We start from the raw sequence: 12,166 nt of genomic DNA on the forward strand, positions 1-12,166 counted from the left end.
CCAAACCTATCAAGACCTGTCATGATCATTGGCAGCTAGCTGACTCAGGTTGAGGGTGATTGCAGGTACACACACTGAGGTCATGACAATAACTTTATCTGTTGGGGGTCATTCAACCAGAAAAGCAGCTCATGTTTTCCCTTCCAGATGTATCCAGATATAGACCTACAAGCTAGTTCAGACTAACACACCTTACCTTCAAACTCACCATTGGCCTGAAATTTTACTGAAATTAAAGAAATTATAGAAAATCATTATTGTGATGGAAAAGCAGCCCATTGGATAAGAGACATTTATATTGCTGTTTGCATTTTTGTATGAATGAATACATTCAAAGTATTGGTTTTAAAAAGTCCAATCCTTTGTTTCCACTGTATTTCATTAGGACACAAGCTAAACTGATTTCAGTCCCTAATTGCATAGTTTTGAGTGAGAACAAAAACAAGTATTAGTGCGGTCATCACATGTGCCTTTTCTTAATCTGAAACAGTAACATCACTTTGGGAGGCACATTTGTGGCCTGCTGGAGGTCATTTTGCAGGGCTCTGGCAGTGCTCCTCCTTGCACAAAGGCGGAGGTAGCGGTCCTGCTGCTGGGTTGTTGCCCTGCTACGGCCTCCTCCACGTCTCCTGATGTACTGGCCTGTCTCCTGGTAGCGCCTCCATGCTCTGGACACTACGCTGACAGACACAGCAAACCTTCTTGCCACAGCTCGCATTGATGTGCCATCCTGGATGAGCTGCACTACCTGAGCCACTTGTGTGGGTTGTTGACTCCGTCTCATGCTGCCACTAGAGTGAAAGCACCGCAAGCATTCAAAAGTGACCAAAACATCAGCCAGGAAGCATAGGAACTGAGAAGTGGTCTGTGGTCACCACCTGCAGAACCACTCCTTTATTGGGGGTGTCTTGCTAATTGCCTATCATTTCCACCTTTTGTCTATTCCATTTGCACAACAGCATGTGAAATTTATTGTCAATCAGTGTTGCTTCCTAAGTGGACAGTTTGATTTCACAGAAGTATGATTGACTTGGAGTTACATTGTGTTGTTTAAGTGTTCCCTTTATTTTTTTGAGCAGTGTATATATATCGCTGTTGCTTCCCTTTGCTGAGGCGTTATTCTGTAATGTCTACACTAGGAGTCGGGAAGCAAGTACAGGGAGTGAATATTTAATAAATAAATGAACATGGAACAATACAAGAAACACGAGTAGAGTACAGATATTGAACACAGGAACAGAAACAATAACACCTAGGGAAAGAACCAAAGTGAGTGACAGTTATAGGGAAGGTATTCAGGAAGGTGATGGAGTCCAGGTGATTCTGATGAGGTGCTGTTGCGCGTAACAATGGTGACAGGTGTGCGTAATAATAAGCAGACTGGCGACCTCGAGCGCCAGAGAGGGAGTATACGTGACATCTAGGCTGTTGAGGAATGTCTACAGTGCCTTCAGAAAGTATTCACACACCTTGACTTTTTCCACATTTAGTTGTGTTACAGCCTGATTTTAGAATGTATTGCATTTATATTTTGTGTCACTGGCCTACACACAATACCCCATAATGTCTAATTGGAATTATGTTTTTAGAAACTTTTACCAAAAAAAAAAAATGAAAAGCTGAAATGCCTTCAGTCAATAAATATTCAACCCCTTTGAAAGGGCAAGCCTAAATAAGTTCAGGAGTAAAAATGTGCTTAACAAGTCACATAATAAATTGCATGGTCTCACTCAGTGTGCAATATTAGTGTTTAACATTATTTTTTAATGACTACCTCATCTCTGTACCCACACATACAATTATCTGTAAGGTCTCTCAGTCGAGCAGTGAATTTCAAACACATATTCAACCACAAAGACCAGGGAGGTTTTCCAATGCTTCGCAAAGTAGATGTCTGCCCGACATTGAATATCCATCCCTTTGTGCATAGTAAAGTTACTGAATATCCCTTTGAACAAGTTATTAATTATACTTTGGTTGGTGTATCAATACACTTAGTCACTACAAAGATACAGGCATCCTTCCTAACTCAGTTGCCGGAGAGGAAGGTAATTGCTCAGGGATTTCACCATGAGGCCAATGGTTACTTTAAAACAGCTACAGCGTTGAATGGCTGTGTTAGGAGAAAACTGAGGATGGATCAAGAACATTGCAGTTACTCCACAATGCTAATCTAAATTACAGAGTGAAAAGAAGGATACAGAATAAAAAATATTCCAAAACATGCATCCTGTTTGCAACAAGACACTAAAGTAATACTGTAAAAAATGTGGCAAAGCTATTCACTTTTTGTCCTGAATACAAATCCTATACCATCCATATTTTCAAGCATAGTGGTGGCTGCATAATGTTATGGGTATGCTTGTAATCGTTAAGGACTGTGGAGTTTTTCCAGGATAAAAAAAGAAACTGAATGGAGCTGAGCACAGGAAAAATCCTAGAGGAAAACCTGGTTCAGTCTACGTTCCAACAGACATTGGTAGACAAAATCTTTCGCAGGACAATAACCTAAAACACAAGGCCAAATATACACTGGAGTTGCTTACCAAGATGGCATTAAATGTTCCTGAGTGGCCTAGTTACAGTTTTGACTTAAATTGGCTTGAAAATATATAGCAAGACATTTAAAATAGCTGTCTAGCAATGATCAACAACCAACTTGACAGAGCTTGAAGAATAAAAAAAATGATAATGTGCAAATATTGTACAATCCAGGTGTGCAAAGCTCTTAGACACTTACCCAGAAAGACTCACAGCTGCCAAAGCTGCTTCTACAAAGTATTGACTCAGGGGTGTGATAGTTACGTTAATGAGATATTTCTGTATTTCATTTTCAATACATTTGCAAACATGTCTAAAAACTTATTTTCACTTTGTCTTTATGGAGTATTGTGTGTAGATGGGTGAGGAAAATATATATATTTACTCTGATTCTATACTGTATTGACTCAGGGGGTTGAATACTTATGTAATGACGATATATTAGTGTTTTATTTTAGAAATATTTTTTACAAATTTTTCTTCCACTTTGACATGACAAACTATTTTGTGTAGATCGTTGACAATTTTTTTTAATTAATTACATTTCAATCCCACCTTGTATCACAACAAAATGTGAAAAAAATCAATGGGTGTGAATACTTTCTGTAGTGATTGAACAGTGATTGAACAGTGATTGAACAGTCCACTCTGCCTTAGTCAATGAAACCACAGGATGTTCTGAAATAAGACAATAACAACTCAGTTGAGTTCTTGGATTTCATAGCTCATCATAGAGAAACAGTAATCCTCTCTGAGTAAACAGATTCAAGACAGGTTGAACAACACCAAAACCATTATTATGAGTTTTAAATAGCAACTGAATCAGGTTTTTCAAAATAAGAAGTGAAGGCTTTTGACCCCCTAGAAACATTGGGGGATTATTTTGGAGCCCCAGTAGGGGCTCATGCAGATACACCCAGGGTTAGTGTTTGACAGGCCGGTGGGGAATGGGCTGCTAGCCACTACATTCTCACACTCCCCTGTGTATTTCTGAGCGTGCTAACCAAAGCATAAAACAGCAGTTATACCAGATGTTAGTCTCACATATCGTAGAGATAGCACAACACTGGGAGATGTTGGCAAGGTTGGATGAGCGTTATATCTTTCTGCTTGCTTCATCAATACATCTAGTTCTCTAGAATACAAAACTCTGTTTTCTCAGTGTACTGCTGATGTACTTTCTGCCTGGCAGTAATCAGCTACTTGGCTTATTTTGTCACACAAATTCTTTGGTTTTTATATTTTAGATCAGATGTTGGAATGATTAATTTGCTTGGTGTTAAGATCATGATTGCCAAAGCCACAGTTTAAAATGAGGGACAGATAGCAGGGGTCTATAAATCAGGCATGACTGTGGGCTTGTGCTCAGGATGGTCATAACAGCTGTCACACAACTGTCACTGTGACCCAATCAAATCGTCTCCTCGTCATTCTTTCACAGTCAGTTCCAACAGGGCTGTCACTGTCAGAGACATGTCGATTGTCTTCTTCTCTCTCCCATTCCTAATGGAGAACACAACCATCCCATCCTTCCAAAACAAAACCAGAATGTGCTTGCTGACACCCACCTCCTTAACTTCCCAGCCAGCCACACCCTGTAATGTCAGAAATGTGTGGCATTTGTCACACCAAGCCTTTAAAAAAAAAGTAATGACCAATGTGAGTATTTCACAACCATCATCTCTGTGACTAGAGAGGTCTTACGCCCACGGCTAGGCTGCTTGGGTGTGACACAGGTTATTTCGTACAGGACCTTTGTCATTTTAGTTTTGACATTGAGTGAAGTAGTGATCCATAAAGTAACAGCATGGGGCTAGTATACTTTATCACATATTGCAGAGGATGTGACATTGGTATGGAAGCTGTGCCACTCCCCCACTCCAGTGTCACAATACCAACAAGAATCAAGAAGCATTTTGTGTGTAAAGTATCTAACAGCTTAGGTATATTCAGAACGTAACCGTGTTAGGACCTAGAACACATGGTCTCAAAGGCATCTTGAAAACCTATTGGTACTGGACCATGTTATGCGTGGGTTATAAAGAGACTCTGTAGTCCAAAGAGATCACTGAGAGAGGGCTTTGATGGATACACTTTATTTGAAGTACAAAAACAAAACACTATGGACACCAACCATACACACTCCTCATGAGATTTGCGCCACAGCCATTGGCTAAAAAAGGCTGAGAGGTACAAAGCGAGGCACATATATAGAGCCTTCATTGAGGTGAGAACTAAACAAGAAAAACACTTTGTTGGGACAGATCCACTGCAGTGTGTACAGACAGTAATGATAAAAAGCCATGGCCCCAAAGCCATGAGCGCATGAAGCCAGCTGGTTCCCATTGTTACCTTTAGTCTTGAGGTTTGATCAATGGTAGGTGTTGTACCCTATGTGCAGGTCCAGAATCTATAATTCCCTACCCTTGTCTATGATTATAATTTACTATGAAATGGACCCAAAACATAAGTTGGACCAAAGACATTAGAGTACTCTCATAAGGTGAGATTCATCAGTACAACATGGACCACATAGAACCTTGTCCAGATACAGTATACTGTCTGCCCTCTCTTAGGTAGTGTTAGAGGTTTTCTTGGAGTTTGCCTGGTCTTTATTCCCTAATGGGTCTGGTTGTAAGGTTGTTAAACTGTTCTGGTATGTGAAGAATCTGTGCAGCACTGTCGGGTCAGGGGAGTGGCCTCTTCATCCTTACAGTGAGGCCTTAAATCCGGGCTGAGGACGGCCAAAGTGCCTCGCCACAAGAGGGTGAGTTGAGATGTCCTAATGACAGAGGTGTAAAGTAACTAATTAACTACTCTCGTTACTGTAATTGAGTAGCTTTTCTGCTTGTACTTTTTTCAGTATTTTTCCAAATCAGTAGTGTTACTTCTACTTGAGTCAAATTTCATTCAAGTAACGGTACTTCTACTTGAGTAGGATATTACAGTACTCTTTCCACCCCTGGTGAGTAAGTGAAAGAGGGGTTTCTTGGGTCAGTGAGTGAGTTAGTGAGGAAAGAGGGACTGAGTGAGGGAGGGTGAATGGGTGAGTGAGTGAATGTCAGTTGGTCACATGGACAAGTAATGAGTAAAAGAGGGGTGAATGAGTAATTGAATGGGTCAAAGAATTAGAAACGTTTATTTCTGGAGTCTGAAATATATTGAAGTCTGACAACATTATTATTTATTCACTTAATTTTGTATTGCTTTTTATTTGTCAATAGATTTTATGTTTAATTTATTTTCAAATGTTAAAAGTATATTTTTAACAAATCCTGATTATTTTTTTACGTACAGATGTGCCTTGTTGCAACTCATAAAATAAATTAACGTAGTTCATTTCCTCTCTTCCTTTTAAAAATGTTACGCATGGAAAAGATCATGTGTAACAACATTCGCGAAATTAGCTAATTATGAAGGTCAATATTTTAATTTTAAAATTAACTCAATTACTTTTACTCTGAGTACTTTTTACTTTTAATTGAGTAGTTTTTTACACCAGTAATTTTACTTGTACTTGAGTCAAATTTAATTAAAATAATAGTACTTCTACATGAGTAGGATATTTCACTAGTCTTTCCACGCCTGCCTAATGAGCAGGTTGAACATCTGAGCATCTGTGTTATCCTGCTCTAGCCAGTAGGATTGCTAGATGGTCCTCTGTAAAGGTCTGCTTATCTTTAGACTCAGGACTGTAAATATTAGTGTGGACATCTAGTTTTACTCAACCCTGGTCCCAGCCCTACCTAGGCTACATCAGATCTTCCCAAGACTTTAGGATCTGAGGTCATAGTTCACATTAACACAGATAAAACAAGAAGCCTGTCCTTACTAATAGATCTAAGTATTGTAATTTACAAACAGATTGAGTTTAATAGATGGATCTTGAGTGACTTGAATAAAGAAGTGGAAAACATATCAAGGATAATAATTGTGTGTTGGAGAGTGCTATGCATTCGTTTATAGATTCCTAGAAAGTAATCCATAGTGGCAGATTCCTTGCTAGCATGCTCTAAAAAGCCTCATTCATGTTTTGTAGCAATGGAGGTCACAAGATACTGTATACAATGACTATACAAATCATTAGGAACACCTGCTCTTTCCATGACATAGACTGACCAGATGAAAGCTATGATCCCTTATTGATGTCACTTGTTAAATCCAGGTTAAATAAAAAATGTTAAGCCTTGAGACAATTGTGACATGGATTGTGTCAAACCAAATCAAATTGTAGTGGTCACATATACGTACAGTGGGGAGAACAAGTATTTGATACACTGCCGATTTTGCAGGTTTTCCTACTTACAGAGCATGTAGAGGTCTGTAATTTTTATCATAGGTACACTTCAACTGTGAGAGACGGAATCTAAAACAAAAATCCAGAAAATCACATTGTATGATTTTTTAAGTAATTAATTTGCATTTTATTGCATGACATAAGTATTTGATCACCTACCAACCAGTAAGAATTCCGGCTCTCACAGACCTGTTAGTTTTTCTTTAAGAAGCCCTCCTGTTCTCCACTCATTACCTGTATTAACTGCACCTGTTTGAACTCGTTACCTGTATAAAAGACACCTGTCCACACACTCAATCAAACAGACTCCAACCACTCCACAATGGCCAAGACAAGAGAGCTGTGTAAGGACATCAGGGATAAAATTGTAGACCTGCACAAGGCTGGGATGGGCTACAGGACAATAGGCAAGCAGCTTGGTGAGAAGGCAACAATTGTTGGCCCAATTATTAGAAAATGGAAGAAGTTCAAGATGACGGTCAATCACCCTCGGTCTGGGGCTCCATGCAAGATCTCACCTCGTGGGGCATCAATGATCATGAGGAAGGTGAGGGATCAGCCCAGAACTCCACGGCAGGACCTGGTCAATGACCTGAAGAGAGATGGGACCACAGTCTCAAAGAAAACCATTAGTAACACACTACGCCGTCATGGATTAAAATCCTGCAGAGCACGCAAGGTCCCCCTGCTCAAGCCAGCGCATGTCCAGGCCCGTCTGAAGTTTGCCAATGACCATCTGGATGATCCAGAGGAGGAATGGGAGAAGGTCATGTGGTCTGATGAGACAAAAATAGAGCTTTTTGGTCTAAACTCCACTCGCCGTGTTTGGAGGAAGAAGGATGAGTACAACCCCAAGAACACCATCCCAACCGTGAAGCATGGAGGTGGAAACATCATTATTTGGGGATGCTTTTCTGCAAAGGGGACAGGACGACTGCACCGTATTGAGGGGAGGATTGATGGGGCCATGTATCGCGAGATCTTGGCCAACAACCTCCTTCCCTCAGTAAGAGCATTGAAGATGGGTCGTGGCTGGGTCTTCCAGCATGACAACGACCCGAAACACACAGCCAGGGCAACTAAGGAGTGGCTCCGTAAGAAGTATCTCAAGGTCCTGGAGTGGCCTAGCCTAGCCTGAACCCAATAGAACATCTTTGGAGGGAGCTAAAAGTCCGTATTGCCCAGCGACAGCCCCGAAACCTGAAGGATCTGGAGAAGGTCTGTATGGAGGAGTGGGCCAAAATCCCTGCTGCAGTGTGTGCAAACCTGGTCAAGAACTACAGGAAACGTATGATCTCTGTAATTGCAAACAAAGGTTTCTGTACCAAATATTAAGTTCTGCTTTTCTGATGTATCAAATACTTATGTCATGCAATAAAATGCAAATTAATTACTTACAAATCATACAATGTGATTTTCTTGATTTTTGTTTTAGATTCCGTCTCTCACAGTTGAAGTGTACCTATGATAAAAATTACAGACCTCTACATGCTTTGTAAGTAGGAAAACCTGCAAAATCGGCAGTGTATCAAATACTTGTTCTCCCCACTGTATTTAGCAGATGTTATTGGGGCGTAGCGATATGCTTGTGTTCTTAGCTCCAATAGTGCAGTAATATCTAACAATTCACAATAATACACACAAATCTAAAAGTAAAAGAATGGAATTAAAAAATAGATAAATATTAGAGCGAGCAACATTGGAGTGGCATTGACTACAATACAGTAGAACAGAATACAGTATACACATATGAAATTAGTAAAGCAGTATGTAAACATTATTAAAGTGTCTAGTGTTCCATTTAAAGTGACTAGTGATTCTATGTCTATGTACAGTGGGGCAAAAAAAGTATTTAGTCAGCCACCAATTGTGCAAGTTCTCCCACTTAAAAAGATGAGAGAGGCCTGTAATTTTCATCATAGGTACACTTCACACCATGACAGACAAAATGAGATTTTTTTTCTCCAGAAAATCACATTGTAGGATTTTTTATGAATTTATTTGCAAATTATGGTGGAAAATAAGTATTTGGTCACCTACAAACAAGCAAGATTTCTGGCTCTCACAGACCTGTAACTTCTTCTTTAAGAGGCTCCTCTGTCCTCCACTCGTTACCTGTATTAATGGCACCTGTTTGAACTTGTTATCAGTATAAAAGACACCTGTCAACAACCTCAAACAGTCACACTCCAAACTCCACTATGGCCAAGACCAAAGAGCTGTCAAAGGACAGCAGAAACAAAATTGTAGACTTGCACCAGGCTGGGAAGACTGAATCTGCAATAGGTAAGCAGCTTGGTTTGAAGAAATCAACTGGGAGCAAAAATCCCAGGACCACACGGGGGGACCTAGTGAATGACCTGCAGACAGCTGGGACCAAAGTAACAAAGCCTACCATCAGTAACATACTACGCCGCCAGGGACTCAAATCCTGCAGTGCCAGACGTGTCCCCCTGCTTAAACCAGTACATGTCCAGGCCCATCTGAAGTTTGCTAGAGAGCATTTGGATTATCCAGAAGAAGATTGGGAGAATGTCATATGGTCAGATGAAACCAAAATATAACTTTTTGGTAAAAACTCAACTCGTCGTGTTTGGAGGACAAAGAATGCTGAGTTGCATCCAAAGAACACCATACCTACTGTGAAGCATGGGGGTGGAAACATCATGCTTTGGGGCTGTTTTTCTGCAAAGGGACCAGGACAACTGATCCGTGTAAAGGAAAGAATGAATGGGGCCATGTATTGTGAGATTTTGAGTGAAAACCTCCTTCCATCAGCAAGGGCATTGAAGATGAAACGTGGCTGGGTCTTTCAGCATGACAATGATCCCAAACACACCGCCCGGGCAACGAAGGAGTGGCTTCGTAAGAAGCATTTCAAGGTCCTGGAGTGCCCTAGCCAGTCTCCAGATCTCAACCCCATAGAAAATCTTTGGAGGGAGTTGAAAGTCCATGTTGCCCAGCAACAGCCCCAAAACATCACTGCTCTAGAGGAGATCTGCATGGAGGAATAGGCCAAAATACCAGCAACAGTGTGTGAAAACCTTGTGAAGACTTACAGAAAACGTTTGACCTCTGTCATTGCCAACAAAGGGTATATAACAAAGTATTGAGAAACTTTTGTTATTGACCAAATACTTATTTTCCACCATAATTTGCAAATAAATTCATAAAAAATCCTACAATGTGATTTTCTGGATTTTTTTTTCTCATTTTGTCTGTCATAGTTGAAGTGTACCTCTGATGAAAATTACAGGCCTCTCTCATCTTTTTAAGTGGGAGAACTTGCACAATTGGTGGCTGACTAAATACTTTTTTGCCCCACTGTATATAGGGCAGCAGCCTCTAAGGTGCAGGGTTGAGTAACCGGGTGGTAGTGGGCTAGTGATGACTATTTAACAGTCTGATGGCCTTGAGATAGAAGCTGTTTTTCAGTCTCTCTGCACCAGCTTTGATGCACCTGTACTGACCTCAACTTCTGGATGATAGCGGGGTGATCCGTCCGTGGCTCGGGTGGTTGATGTCCTTGATGATCTTTTTGCCCTTGCTGTGACATCAGGTGCTGTAGGTGTCCTGGAGGGCAGGCAGTGTGCCCCTGGTGATGCGTTGGGCAGACCGTACCACTCTCTGGAGAGCCCTGGGGTTGCGGGCAGTGCAGTTGCCGTACAAGGTGGTGATAAAGCCTGACAGGATGCTCTCAATTGTACATCCGTAAAAGTTTGTGAGGGTCTTAGGGGCTAAGCCAAATTTCTTTAGCCTCCTGGGGTTGAATAGGCACTGTTGCGCCTTCTTCACCACACTGTCCGTGTGGGTGGATCATTTCAGATTGTCAGTGATGTGTACACAGAGGAACTTTAAGCTCTTCACCTTCTCCACTGCGGTCCCGTCGATGTGAATAGAGGCATGCTCTCTCTGTTGTCTCCTGATATCCACGATCAGCTCCTTCATTTTGTTGATGTTGAGGTTATTTTCCTGGAAACACTTTGCCAGGGCCCTCACCCTTTCCCTCTAGGATGTCTTGTAATTAGGCCTACTACTGTTGTGTCATCTGCAAACTTGAGGATTGAGTAGAGGCGTGTGTGGCCACACATTCATTAGTGAACAGGGAGTACAGGAGGGGGCTGAACACACACCCTTGTGGTGCTCCTGTGTTGAAGATCAGCATAATGGAGTTGTTGTGCCAGTCGCACCGGTTTGTGTCAAGAACTACAATGCTGCTGGGTTCAACAGTTTCCCGTGTGTATCAAGAATGGTCCACCCCCCAATTAACATCCAGCCAACTTGACACAACTGTGGGAAGCATTGGAGTCAGCATGGGCCAGCATCCCTGTGGAACGCTTTCGACACCTTGTGGAGTCCATGCCCAAACGAATATTAGGAAGGTGTTCATCATGTTTGGTATACTCAGTGTACATGTAACTATTGATAATCTATACTGACCAAAAATATAAATGCAACATACAACAATTTCAACGATTTTACTGAGTTACAGTTCATAAAATGAAATCAGTCAATTTAAATACATCATTAGGCCCTAATCTATGGATTTCACATGACTGGGCAGGGGCGCATCCATGGTTACCCCACAAAATGGCTTTATTACAGACAGAAATACTCCTCAGTTTCATCAGCTGTACTGGTGGCTGGTTTCAGAGGATCCCGCAGGTGAAGAAGCCAGATATAGAGGTCCTGGGGTGGCATGGTTACACGTGGTCTGTGGTTGTAAGACTGGTTGGACGCACTGCCAAATTCTCTAAAACGACATTGGAGGCGGCTTATGGTAGAGAAATTAACATTAAATTCTCTGGCAATAGCTCTGGTGGACATGGCTGCAGTCAGCATGTCAATTGCACGTTGGCGTTGTTTTGTGTGACAAAACTACCCATTTTAGAGTGTCCTTTATTGTCCCCAGCACAAGGTGCACCCGTGTAATGGTCATGCTGTTCAATCAGCTTCTTGATATGCCACACCTGACAGGTGGATGTATTATCTTGGCAAAGGAGAAATGCTCACTATAGGGATGTAAACAAATGTGCGCAAAACATTTTTTATAGAACATTTCCAGGATATTTTACACATTTATATGTATTATATTTTTGTTGATGTTGCATTTATTATTTTCTCCTTACAGAGTTTGATCATATCTAGATTTCCTGTCTAAACCTGCTAACCAAATACAAATTACGATCAATGGTGCTGACTTTTCAATCCATAGATGGTTTTCTCTATATCCATATAATTAGGATAACTTTGTAATTTGGGAAATATATTTCTATGAAATTAGGGTGAAGAAAGAAAACCCTGGTTTAAAACTTTCCTCTCTAGCCT

Source organism: Salvelinus fontinalis, chromosome 35 (genome assembly GCF_029448725.1).
Source record: "Salvelinus fontinalis isolate EN_2023a chromosome 35, ASM2944872v1, whole genome shotgun sequence".
Taxonomy (NCBI): domain Eukaryota; kingdom Metazoa; phylum Chordata; class Actinopteri; order Salmoniformes; family Salmonidae; genus Salvelinus; species Salvelinus fontinalis.